General features: G+C 32.9%; 1 protein-coding gene and 1 long non-coding RNA gene across 3 annotated transcripts in view; one reads left to right on the plus strand and one right to left on the minus strand.

Moving 5' to 3' along the window:
• Window positions 1-13,145, minus strand: part of LOC129954027 (dentin sialophosphoprotein) — a 38,294-nt gene extending 25,149 nt beyond the window's left edge. Inside the window, exon 1 of one of the 2 annotated variants that reach the window (XM_056067654.1) lies at window positions 12,850-13,145. The gene's annotated coding sequence lies outside the window, so the exon portion shown is untranslated. Of the gene's footprint in view, window positions 1-11,571; window positions 11,641-12,849 lie in introns of those variants that run through there. The other variant, XM_056067655.1, reaches the window with a different exon arrangement.
• Window positions 13,146-13,391: 246 nt separating this feature from the next.
• Window positions 13,392-14,132, plus strand: LOC129954028 (uncharacterized). The gene is made up of 3 exons (XR_008782628.1): window positions 13,392-13,524; window positions 13,654-13,820; window positions 13,906-14,132. It is a non-coding gene; the product is annotated as an uncharacterized LOC129954028 (long non-coding RNA).
• Window positions 14,133-14,286: the final 154 nt, after the last annotated feature.

A 14,286-nucleotide genomic window follows, 5' to 3' on the forward strand; every position in this document is an offset into this window, starting at 1 on the left:
TTTCTTTCTTAAAAAAAAATCTTTTAGATAACATAAAATTTGCTTTCAAACAGAGATTCGTCCATGTTAAAAAAATGATAGTGTTTTCATTTTTAATTAATAACACAGGGAGCTCTTACTTAGTTGAGTCCTTAAGGGAATTCTGACTTTAAAATTATTAAAAATTCAATACATTCTAACGAATTTTATGATAATTTGGCTCAACTAGGGCTAGCGGATGTCTTAGAAATTAGAAAACTTAAACACTATACCAGGTATTTACGTTTTTCTTTGCTATCAACAAATGTTTCCCATATGATACCAAAGACCTTTGGGGTTTGCGTAGTTTCTAACCAGCTCCAATTTTAACCAGGAAAAAAAGTAACCAGTAGTAAAAGTATAGTTTTTTTGTACCTAAGATGTTCGTTCATGTTTCAACAAAATTGATAGTGTTTCCATTTGTAAGGCGGTCATTAATAATACACAGGGAGTTCTTACTTTATTGAGTCCTTAAAGGGAATTCTGACTTAAAACTTATTAAAAATTCAATACATTCGAACGAATTATATGATAATTTGGGTCGGCCAGGGTTAGCCGAATGTCTTAGAAATCTTAAACGCTATACCAGGAACGTTTTTCTTTGCTTATGATACCATATCGCATATAATACCACATACCTTTGGGGTTTGCGTTGTTTCTAACCAACTACAATTTTACCCAGGAAAAGTGTTTAAAAGTATAATTTGTTTGTACCTAAGATAAGACTGAAGAAAGTAATGAATTTAATTAATGAAGAACAACCATTGGGACTCGTACTTAAATTCCACCTTTTTAGTACTTCAGTACTTCGCTTGGGGTGGAAATAGGGTCATAAAACTGTATTCAAAATATTGTATGGCAAGAATATGCTGTTGAATAAAATCTGTATGGTTTAAATACTGCAAGACAGCTTTAAATTCTATAATTCAAGATTATGTAAAAAGACTAAATAAGAAAACGTTTTGATCTTGTCAGCACACACTTTTATTAAAAACAGAATATTTTAACAATAAAAGTTTTGTACTTGGTTTTATTTTATAAAATGTCAAAAACCTTGTTAGTTTTTAGTGATAAGGTTTTTTTTTTAATTTTAATTGAGGGTTGAATTAATATACTATAAACTTTTAAAATTTAGTTAGTGGTTTTGTAAATGTTAGGCTATGTTATATTAAATAAGTTTAGATCTTTTGTATAGAATCAAAAAAAAGGCTTTGAAAATGGTAGATAATATACTCTTCAACTTAATTTCAGATGTTTTGCCAATTATTGTTATTCCTTTCTAACAACACATGAAGAACTCAGTTCCCACCCCCATTTTGATATCCAAAACTTTAAAACCAATGTGCGACGTTATCTACTTTTAAATACTTCTTTATTTTCCTAAAGCTTGCGTTGTGTTTAAACTTGTAAAAGTTATTAATAACTCCTTGAGTAAAGTATTTAAAAAAAAAAGACTTACAGTACTATTCTCCGAATACAGTGGAACCGAATTCGAAAAACGAGTAATTTGTTTTTAGAGCTCCACATTTTTTATAGAGTTCTGCAAATCATTCTACTTCTCGTGGGTCGAGTAGCATCTTGTCGTCTATGGGTGATTTCTATTTAGTTATGAGTTGAATTGAAATGTAAATTTAATTTTAAAGGTTTTTCTAATAGAATTTACTTACGATACAATTAAAAGTGCAGTTCACTCCACAAAAGTAAGAACATTTAATTTAATTCGGATTCTTTCTTTAATATATGTGTATATAATATATAATTATTATTGAATAAACTCAAACCGCTAGGTTTTCATTCTCAGATGTTTGACTCTGTTAAATAGAATTCAAATTATTAAAATCGGTTCCATGAAATCAGTGCCAATTTTAAATTAGTCCGGAGTTCCCCAAGGCAGCCACCTGGGTCCTCTATTGTTTTTACTTTTCGTAAACGACTTACCGAAATTTATTTTAGATTCACAATGACAAGACCAATCAATCCTGTCATCTTTGACTATAGTTTATCTGCGAGTGTCCTGGAAAGAGTTTCTAATCATAAGGATTTTGGAGTTGTATTCGATTCCAAACTAGATTTTAGAATGCATGTAGATTACATCGTGTCAAGAGGTAATTCTATGCTTTGATTTCTGTTTAGAAATTCTATCGAATTTAAATGGCCTTATACAATTAAGTCTCTTTTTATCAGTTTTGTTCGACCTATTCTGGAATATTGTTGTTTAGTTTGGTCTCCCTACTACAAAAACGCTTCTTATGAAACTTAATTGGACCCTGCCCTTACTAGCATATACATATCGGTACGCGTTGATTGATATAAAACTTCTTTAGATTAGGAACCTATTTCTTGATTTCACTTGCAAGAGACGTTTTAATTGGTCATATTGATTGTACGGAATTACGAGAACTATTTATCAAACATACTTCAGCTCGTTGTTTGAGGGTAAATCATGTTTTCTTTACAGCCCAACACTCGACTAATTACGGACTTAATGAGCCTATTACAATAGCTTGCCTACCTTTTAACAAATATGCCGATACAATCGAACTTGAAGTTCCAAAACATGTATTCAAACAAAAAGTTATGAATTATATTATAATTAATTAAATTCATTTTGTAAATATTATTAGTAGATATTGTGTATTCTTTAAAAATTATCAATATTATAGTTACTCTTTTTTTATTATTATTTTTATCATAAGGGAAATATGTCTAAGAAAGTAGTAGACGAATACATAAATAAATAAATAAATAATGTTTGTAAATCTTTATTTTAAAAACTTCTAAAAATAAGTCCAATACAAGAAGTCTTGTTTTCTGTGACCTCTACTGTATTGAGTAATTACAACAAATAGTTCATCATATAAGGAGAATACACAGATGGTTTAAGTCCTTTTTCATTTTATAAACAATAAAACAACCCATAAAAGAAAACATCAACGAAAACGAAGGCATTTCCAAATATGTAGTTATGTTTGTATACCTAAAACCTTGATCTTTTTCTAGGATTAACACTAACACCAACACCAACAATGACACATGTTCTGCACAAAAATACCTACATCCTGCAATCCTTTAATAATTAAGACGGATATTGAATCTAAAGCCGTTCGAGATTCTAGTGGTGTGGCATTTTTCTATTTTCGAAATTTTGTTTTATTAGCTCATCATGGTTTTTGTTGATTGTTGATTTCGGGCACTGATATGGAACTATAACACAAGGCTTGAGAAATGTTTAATTGCTCATGACGACGACGACGACACCGCGCCGCACTATTCTATTGCCCCTTGTTGCAATATATTTTCAAATTTATAAATTAATTTGTTGTCTTAAGTTTATCTAGAGCTCACTATAAGTATCAGGCTGGGGACAATTTCAAGTGGTTTTTGCACATCACAAAAAACATTGATTGTGACAATGTTTGTTTTACTTCACTTGAGAACCAAGTTGCTCTTTATGCAATAGCGTTCTTTATGACGCAGTAATGGAATTTTTAGTGATGGTTTTCGCAATTATTGGTTTCGAATGAGTTTACTCGAAGTGACTCATTACAGAGACAAAAATTCATTATCTTGTTTTCAAAAATTATTTTCTAGGAAAAAGGTCATTAACAGAAAACAAAAAACAAAGACTTCCATTAGCAACAGGAAATTCGCCAAAATAAAAACTGTTGTCGTCTGATCGCCCGCCCAACTAATTGATTGCTGGCAGCATAGCCTTCCTTATCTCAATGAAGTAGGTTTATGAGCGGGAATCATGCACTTCCGCTGTTAAAGAACGCATTTTTGGTGGCGCCTTTTAGATTGGTAAGTTGTTTTCCATGGATTTTGATTTGAATAAGAATTTATTTTGACAAGATAAATAAATTTCAAAAGAATAAAAACAATCAAATAATTAAGATATGTTTTATTTAAAATATTCCAAAAACATTTTTTAATGTTGCTTATCAATTTATTTCAGAGGATCACTTTTTAAAGGCAGTGTTGTACTTCTAAAAACTGTCAACTTTTGTTTAATTTTTTTAAGTACTCTCAAAATAGAATTGGAGTATTTATATTTTTGAGTTTAAGTACAACTACGTTGTTTTCACGCCCCGCCCCTTTGGGGCTTCTTGTTCTTCTTCTTCTTTCGACTTAGGTTTTTTCGATAGGGGTTTGACCCGTTTTTTGATGGAGTTCTGGCTTTAAGATGTAGTTATTGAATATGCTTCGAGAAGTAAAAAGCTGTTTTTGAATGAAATGAATAAGTAAAAGAAAATACAATATTTTTTTGATCTACAAAAATATTTTATACTTCATACTTCATCATACTTACCTACTTATTATTATAAATGCGAAAGTTACTTGGTATGGAGATAATTTGATACCCGACAAAGGATATAGGCTACTTTTTACCCCGGAAAAATGACGCATTTCCATGGAAAAATTCAGGTGGGCCGAACGCTTTTACGCCTAAACCACAAAACAGATTTCAATGATATTTGGTAAGGAGATAGTTTGAAAGTTAAGAAAGGACATGAGTTACTTTTGACGTCAACGGCTCGACTACGTTGAGTCATCAATTCTATCAAATTGTCTGTAGCACAGATGAATTAAAAAGTAATGGGCAGGTTCAGCCAAAATAAGGGACTTCATTTGCAGTCAACTTCATTCTTTGAACGTAAATTTTGACCGAGGAAACTAGTTAGTTTTTCAAGCGTCATGAATTTCAAATTCAGAACTTTACTTCGCAAATCTCTACTTTAAGTTTATAGTACAAAAAGTACCAACAAAATTACTGTCTTCAAAACACTCCATGGGCAAGCTACAAGTCCACCACGATTTGTATTTTGTATTGTAAAGAAATATTAGTTATTTCTTTGCCAAATTGACAAGGACTCCCTTTACAGAAAGCATTAAAAAAAAGTTGTGCAGAAAATAAATAAATAAAGTTTAGCTTCAGTTGAATGAAAAAACATTATTAACTGTCATTTTGATAGAAGTAGACTGACTTGATAGTAAGGGAGATTTTTCTTGACTAACTTTCCAGTCAACTTTCCATTAAAGTTGCCTTAATTGGAAAGTAATTTTTTGGCAGGTGGCTAATCAGATACCAGAAACTTGCCTAACTTTCAAGTCTGAACCTGCCCAATGTCTATCCAAAGCTGCAAATAAATATGGGCAATCGGGATTGGTTGTTTGAGAGGAAAATTTAAGCTCCAACTAATGAGATAGTTAGCCAGATAAATGAACAAATTATGTCGGACGTGGAGGGAGATATCGTCGAGTACCTCTCAGTAGACAACGTTAAGGACACGGAGCAGTAACATCATTACCCGTAGAGTAGAATTATCAGGGGTATCTTCTCATAAGTTAAGATTGAAGGTTAGTTTTTCAGCCCTGTTAATGAGAAATCTTGATTCATCAAAGTTATGTTATGGTACACGGCTCCAGATTACTCACCTAGGACGAAATATTTACAAGCTATAATCATGACTGGAACAGCAAAAGGAAAACATGTTTTAATTCCCCGCATTCCGATAGTTCCAACCGATTTTTCGTTTCAGTTTAAAAGAGTGGCGTTTCCTCTGAAAGAACCATTTGCAATAACAATAAATAAAACTCAGGAGCAAACGCTGTAAACTTGGAAACAAAAAATGTTGCTTTCCCATGCACAGTTATATGTAGCGTGCTTACTTATCTCAAACCCACAAAATCTATACGTTCTGGCCAAGGAAGGAAAAACAAAAAACGTCGTATATAAAAATGTATTGCAGTAAACTATCTTCTTAAAATGCAAACTTAGTATGTCCTACAAAAAAGTAGAGCTCATGTTTTTTCATACTATTATTTAAAAAATCTATCTACTGCGAACGAAAACTCGGGTAAAAGCTAGTTATATTATAAAATAGCAACATTTTTTGCAAATAATAAAATCTGTTTTTGAAACTGAAAGTCGTTTGTTACTAAGTTGTATCATCATAGTTAGCTCTTATGATTAAGTTTCTAGAATACATGGTTACTACGTTAGACAAACCAAATAAAATGCATATACACAATTATGCCCGGATAAATGTCTCACCTGGAACTCCCTATGTGACAAGTACTTAAGCGGGTTGGGCAATTATAATATACTGGCATAAGTCCACATAGGCGGTCATATTTATAAAATAAATAAATTAGGTGGCACAACAGTCCGTTGAGAGCCAGGGCCTAGTGGCTTACAACTCTCAACCATTCCTGTGTGCGAGTAGTTGCAGGGATGGAGGGGACCTACAGTTTACATACCGAATCTGAACAGCTAATTTGAGAAAGAACTTTTTATGACAAGAATAACTCTTGGAGAATTTGTCAATTTCTCGCAAGAGGCAGATAGGCAGGGATCGAACCCAAGACCTCTCGCATGTCCAACTCAATTACCATTATGACACGGGTACGACAAAAATTGCTTTTAAGTAAAGTTTATTAGAAGTATACAAAATAAATAACAGTTAAGATGGAAGGTTGTTAAGCGAAAGTTACTTATAATATAATTTTTCTATGGAAAAAATGACTATTGGTTGCTAAAAATATAAAGGTCGTAAGCGAGAGTCACTTACCCTGGTTTTACTGTACCTACTGCAAACTGACGAAAAAGCTCTGCACAAAAAAAATTGTTTCAAGTCAGTTGTTCATAAAATAATTTCTATCGCATACATATTACATACATAAATAGAACGTATTTAATGAATTGTAGTTAAATGTTTGTCGATCCCTTATTCTTCTCTCATTGAACAGGAAACATAAGGCTATTCTATATAAGAAAAGATTTGTCAAACATTTTGAGTTTCAACTAAAAAATGCTTAACTCGTATGGTCCCTATCAAAATTTATCGATGTGTATGAACTTTTTTTTGGTCAGAAGGAACAACGTTCTGCCAGCATTTTTGGAATAACTCTTCTTTGGTATTGCAAATCATACGGACGCTCCTGCCATCATAATAAAAACTAAAACTAGATGTTTAAAATGTTAAATACTTTGAATAACACGAAGAACAGTTAATAAACTGGTAGTACTGTATTTGATTCAATTTTTCAAACTCTTACTTCCAATTCCTTGACAAAATTCTAATCACTAAAACTTTGTTTATTTAAAAAATAAAACTCGGTTGAGTTCTAACTAATTTCTCCATAATTTAGATTTAGATCTCAGTTTGAAATGAAACTTCTATTTATATCTAAGATCTATGTATATCAAGGATCTACCTTGAATTGGGGTGTCTAGGATATTAGAAGTAGGTTTAACAAATTTTTTTACTCCTTACAAGGACCTAATCTTAAGTGATTAAGTTTGATTTCGGAATCCATTTGATAATACATTTTTGGAAAATAAATTTCGAAAAAAATAGGAACAATATTTGAAAATGCGTAATGTAGAAGAGAGACCGGTATCATATGAGGTTTATATAGTTTTCCAAAAGTAACAGTAATTTCTCACGCCAAAGATTTAGGTGATATTATATTGTGGTCATAATGACTAAAACCTTCAATCTGACCAGACAGACCTTTTCAGAAAAAAAACGTCAGTTTGGACATTATGTCCAATTTTCAAATTTATACATAAATAAGAACATTGCATTTTTGAAATATACTATTTTACCGACCGTTCTTTAAATTTGAGCTTTTATTTGTACCGTTGCATTTTTCATTTCGATAATATGATCCTTATCATAAAAAATGTGCATATAAGATTGCAGGACTTTAAAGTTTGAATGAATTTTCGAAATGATGCTGATAATAGTTTTCTTGTTCAATGCAAGTTGTATTGGATGGTTTCAAGTCTTAAATTCATAAAATGAATGCTGGTGTTCCCCAGGGCTCCGTTTTGTCTTTGACTCTCTTCCTCATATTCATAAATGATCTCTTATCTGGCACTTTTTATCCATTAAACTGTTTGGGTGAAGACATTACCTCAGCTTTTCATATTTGTTTCTAGATTCCTATTCTTGCCCTTCGGATCAGGGACTTCAACGTCAGCGCATGATAAGCACTTTAAATTCTGATCTCGACAGCATTGTACAATAGGGAATCAAAAACTTCAAAAACTCAATGCTGTCTCTTGTTGTTAAAGCGTAACCCACCCCCTATGCTGCTATCCATGAGCGGCGTTTGCCAGGAAACTAATCAACTTTCAGTACTCGGTATGTGTGTCACAGATCACCTCTTATGGAATGATCACATATTCGATATTGCCAAAAATTATGCTAGGATTTCCCCGACGACGGCGACGGTGCAAGAAATGTTAATTTTTTAACAGCACATCGAGAATGTGGAATGCTTTCCCCAGCTCTGTTTTTCCCTATCATTTTGATATTCATTACTTTAAGACCAATGTGCATCGGTATCTCCTCTAAAGTCCTACCCTATTTTCCTAAAGCTCGCACTGTGTTAAGGGTAAGAGTATTGATAAACCCATGAGTGCCCGTTATTTATAATAAAAAAAAAAGAAATTTAATGAATTACAACAAAAGACATTACATAATTTTTTGACTGAAATTGTTTTTAGAGTTACATATATCATTCCATCGATTTCATAACTTCGAATACTTTTCGAAATGACTTTAAGCGAAATTAAAGCAGGTGAAATACACAACTTACATATGTATATCACTTCAGTTAATAAACAATAATCACAATTTTTGGTCATTGTCATAATTTGTATAGTTTTCAAATGTCGGTTTGGGAAGACTCTGGTATCAAAGTAGAGTTTCTAAATGTGTCGAGAAAGTTTTTGAAAAAACGTTTTTTTTGCTATAGAAAACGCATTTAGTGAGTTGAAAATATTGTTCAATGCTTTGTTCTTTTCTTCAAATATAAAGTAGAAGCTGAAACTTATTTCCTTAAAGTAAAACTATTACTGTTTTTAAACAATTTCCTTTGTCGAATTCAAATATCACCAACTTTATGTGGTCAAATTCAAATCACTTTAAAATTCCAAAAACCGAAATATAGAGCACGGAAATGCACTTCCTTTTGCGTTCGAACAAATTTAGAACGATATCGATAAAAGTGTATTTCGGAATTCTAATTTATGCATACCTTGAATTTATTTGAAATTCATTTCGAGTGAATATTTCGTTCAAACAAAAACTGATTGTATGTGTGTGTGTCCATTTTTTTTTCATAATTAGCGAACACTAAAAGGGTTTTGTATACCTTTAATATACCAAAGACACAGTGTGAGCATTATGAAAAGAAGGAAGGGTTGGATAGGAGGTGTCGATGTACATTGATTTTGAATTCCTGAACATACAGCAATGAAAGTGTAAAGATAGAGCGTGTCAAGACATTCCACATTCGCGTAGTACGACTAAAAATTAATCTCTGTACGACCGAAGTTGGGCTCAAGGGTAAACTGATGGGCATTCGTAGAAGCGCGGGTATTACGGTTAAATTGTTTAGGGGGAGGAATGCAACTGCATATTTCACTGGACTCCGTTAAAATAATGGTAAAAAAGCGTGAGCTAAGAAACTTTACAACTACATATGTTCAAGTGACGTAATCGATTTGATGATGTTAATGCCACCAATCAATTTAAAAGCACTTCTTCGAATATTGTCTAAGAGGCTTAAATAAGTTACTAGAGCACCAGCCCAGAGTTGAGAGTTATATTCTAGTTTCGGACTTATATAGGTTTTGTAGATTGTAGCCAGATGAGACGAAGAGAAAAATTTCTTGGAACGTCTCAAAATACCTAGACACCTTGTGGAATTTTTGGCGACATCGCGTATGTGATCATTCCACAAGAGGTGGTTGGTGACACACATACCGAGAATATCGAGATGTTCAGTCTCATTGATGAAAGTGCCTTCCATAAATAATGGCAATGGGGGTATATCTCGCTTTAACGAAACAAGACAGCATTGTGTTTTCGAAGTATTAAATTCCACGCGGTTTTTTAATCCCTATTGAACAATGCTGTTTAGGTCGGGATTAAATGAGCTAATCATATTTTACCGTTGGAGTTCCACATCCGAAAAGGAGGGTTGTGAGTCTGGAAACGAATATGAAAAGCAAAGAGTGCTATTGTCGGCGAAACAATGTATTGGATTAGAAGTAGCAGACAGGAGATCATTTATAAAAATGAGGAAAAGGGTCGGATACAAAACGGAGCCCTGGAGCACACCAGCATTTATTTTATGGGTTTCAAACTTGAATCCGTCGAAAACAACTTGAATTGAGCGGTTCGAAAGAAAATTTCTAATCCAACGAAGAAGAGTTTCGTCAATACCAAAAGCAGCATTTTCGATAAAAGAACAAGATGCCAGACTTTATCAAATGCCTTTGAAATATCAAGTTCAAGTGCAATAATCTTACTTTCTCCAAAACGATGTAAAGATTTATTTCACTATTCGGTGAGATTAACCATAAGATCACGAGTGGACCAAATGGTACGAAAGCCGTATTGCCCGTCATTAAGAGGCTTCCGTTCCTGAAGATATTTCTTAAGTTGATATTTAATCAACGTTTTCATGACCTTAGAAAGAGGGGACGTTAGTGCTATCGGGGGAAGAAGATTCGTCTTTTTAAGGTATTGGCTAAACAAATGCAGTTTTCCAACTTCTCGGAACGAGTCCAGAAAAATAGGAAGGATGGAAAAGTTTAAACGCAGTGGTTTTGCTAGCGTGGAAGAACACCTCTTCAAAATAATAGCGGGGATAACATCCGGAACACTTCTCAGGCAAGCTACGAATCCATCCCGATTTGTATTTTGTATTGTATTTTTATTTGTATTGTATTTTCCAATTTGACAACGAACCCTTTTACACAAAAGATTAAATGGAATTGTGCAGAACATAAATAATTCATGGAGTAATAAAGTTCAGCTTTCAGTTGAATTAAAAAACAGCAACAATTATCATTGTGACATAAGATCACTTGACTTGATAGGAAGAATTTTTCTTGACTAACTTTCCAGTCAACTTTCCAATAAAGTTGCCTTAATTGTAAGGCAATTTTTTTGGCAGCTGGCCAATCAGATACTAGAAACTTGCCTTACTTTCAAGTCCCTTTTGTCGCCTGAACTTGCCCATTTACGCGTTCAAGAACTGATGGAGCCATGACACTATCTGGTAAGGTGGAACTTTCTTGAAACTGCCTTGCAAACAAATAAGCTTTATCAAAGAGCTAACTAAAGGAGTTTCATTGACAACAAGTGTATGAACCGAGGATGAGGAAGAAAGCCTCATGTTTTCTACAAATGACCAAAAATTCTTACTGCCTTTGGGAAATTGCAGTATTTTTTTTTCGAAATTTTTGGTCATGCAAAATTGTGATCCCTTCGCTAGAAGTCAAAAATAATTTTAAACCGAGTTCTGTAGTTATTCTTATGATTAAGTTCCAAAAATAGTCTGAGAATTACTAGATCGACATTTTATTTATTTTAGCACGTCAACAAGAAATTCACCGCTAGAACTATTCGAGTTATTACTCCAAATTGAATGTCAACTTTGTTGTTAATATTGCTGGTTCTAACTGCACTACTGCTTTTAAGCTCATGACTTGGAGTGCATAAATGAAATGGTACTAAATTTACTTACCCCAGGTTCAAATTGCATCCTTGGCTTCGATTTGTAATGTTATGTCTCATATTGGTGTTTGGTTAGTGCGTTGAACTGTCATGCAAGGGTCTTGCTTTCAATCCCTGCCTGTGCCACCTTAATTTTAAAACAAATAATTTTCTCGGGTACTGCCTCTTGCGAGGAATTGACAAATCCTTCAAGAGTAATTCTTGTCATGAAAAAGTGCTTTCTCAAATTGGCCGTTCGGATTCGGCCTAAAATTGTAGGTCCCTTCCATTCCTGATAACAGTACTCGCACACAGGAATGGTTGAGAGTTGTAAGTGACTAGGCCCTGGTTCTCAACGGATTGTTGCCACCCAATTTAATTTAATTTGATTGGTGATTTAAGAGAATAAGATGTTGAAAGTTAACACAATTCACTTTAATTTACACCATATACAGTGGACGTCCAGTATAACGAATGATATAATGTTCGAGGTCATTCTCTATATCGAGAGCGTTCGTTATATCGATCGACTTATGGGAATGTGTTTCTCTCTTTGTCTAAGAAACCATTTGTACAGCCGATTTTCCATATTAGAAAACCCTCCCTTTCGCATAGATTTACGTTGTAGAGAGCCATTGTGTGTCAAGTTCAAGTTCTTCAAGGTTTTTGTGCGACTTTTCTTAATCCCACATATTGTTGATTTTGGCACACGGAATTTTATTGAAATTTCCTTAAGTGAAACGCCTTTGTTGCACTCATCAATAATTTTGACTTTGTCCTTTAATGAAAGCCGAGTACGTTGATATTTTGTATTCATAAACTAAATCTACAAAATTATTACGGAGCGTTTCAAGGAGACGAGACTTTAAACAACAAGAACACTATTTAACTGCTAACATTATCTTGCCGTCGTGTCATTGAATATGTGTGTGTAAGACCGTACATAAAATTCAAAACTACATAGCGATAGACAAACCAAAAAATAAGAATTCTAACAAAAATGTTTTAGTAGGCGATGCGAAGACTAAACGAAAAACAGAAAGCTTGTTACAGTTTTGAACCTTTGGCGCACACACATACATATGTACGAGAATAAACTTATGTGTTGACATAAAAATATATGCACAGATCACAATGGCAAGAAAAAAAATCATTTTAAGGCAATATATATACGCGTTCGTTATATCGGATAGCAAATTTTTATCATCGTTCGTTATTTAGAGATGTTAATGTAAATTTCAAAAGCGTTCGTTATATCGCAAATTCGCTATATCGGGTATTCGTTATATTGGACGTCCACTGTACCTACCGCTTTGCACTTTTTATGTAAGACACCACTTTTGTACGAAATTTCAGATTCAAGACTTGATTGCAATAATTTCCTGTCGCTCTATGCTGATGAGCACTAAGCTACTGATAGTTTACACAACTTACTTGAACTCAACACGATATTGCTTTTGTACTTTTTGTGTTAAAATAAACTCTTTTTTCATTACAAAATTTTAAAATTTGTTTCGTAAACCAAGATGTTTTTAAGCAACGGCATTCTTTTTAAAACAAAAAGATTAATTGAGAACCTTTCCTGTTTTTATTATTAATTAATTATTAAAATAATTGATATATGGAGAATGTAAACAAAACAAAAAACACAATTCAATAAAAAAAAAAAAGAATATTTCTTGCCAGTTAAGTAAGACAATCAATCTTTTCGATCCCACCCAAAACGGGTCAACGCTTACTTTAAAAATTTAACCCATTAACAATAAAGAATATTGCGACAATAGAAATACCGATACGTTAAACTTTAATTAAATATGTATGGCACAAGTTCCTCCTTATTAGGTTATCCTACTTCCATTTGTGCAACAGAGCCACTTGATCGAACATCACTACGACGACGCTACTTGGGCAGGAGCCTTTCCTATCTTAAAATCATCACTTATAAAAAAAAAAAAACATAGCAGTAATACTCCATTGTAGCATTGTAGGAAATTCCATTAGATATGAGACATTTGTTTTAAAATAAATATTAATATTTGCTTGTTCCCGAAATCTAATCAATATTCTTTTATCGTTGTCGATGTCGTTTTACTCCATTTGTCCGACTATCCAGCAAGTTAAGCTTTTTTGAGGTATTAATTTATTTGGCCACAAGCACATTGCAATCAGAACTCAGTTTGAATTTTACCTTGCTGTAGAACTGAAGTCGCTGAGTTTTTCGTTTTTTTTTCGTTCCGTTGTGTTATCTTCTTATTGCAAAAATGTTTTTGTGTTGTTGTCGTACGTATTTGATTATTGACTTTTTTATAAAGTACATAATATATACCAGATGTTTAATAGTTAAATTTTCTTTTTTTAAATAAAGGTACAAGTAAATCAATCGATTTGCAGTCTGTCCCATCAGCGACTCCTAAAAATACTTCAAATACAATTATAACAGCTGAACCATCACGCAGTGCGCCACCCCCAACTGATTATACCAATGAACGGCAAATTTCATGAGACTAAAAATAAATAATATGTACTTTAAGTGTGAAATACAAGTATGGACTTTTGTTTTTCTTAACAAATTATAAGTTACTTTAAACAGTATCAATCGCGATAAGATTTTCAAATGCCCACCGATATCTTTTAAAAATGAAATCATTATTTTGGATTCGGATTATGAAGAAATAGTTAAGTAAAATAGAGGCCAACAATTATTATCAGTTGTTGTAGATCTCTTATTATTTAGATAAGAAAACAT

Source organism: Eupeodes corollae, chromosome 1 (assembly GCF_945859685.1).
Source record: "Eupeodes corollae chromosome 1, idEupCoro1.1, whole genome shotgun sequence".
NCBI lineage: Eukaryota > Metazoa > Arthropoda > Insecta > Diptera > Syrphidae > Eupeodes > Eupeodes corollae.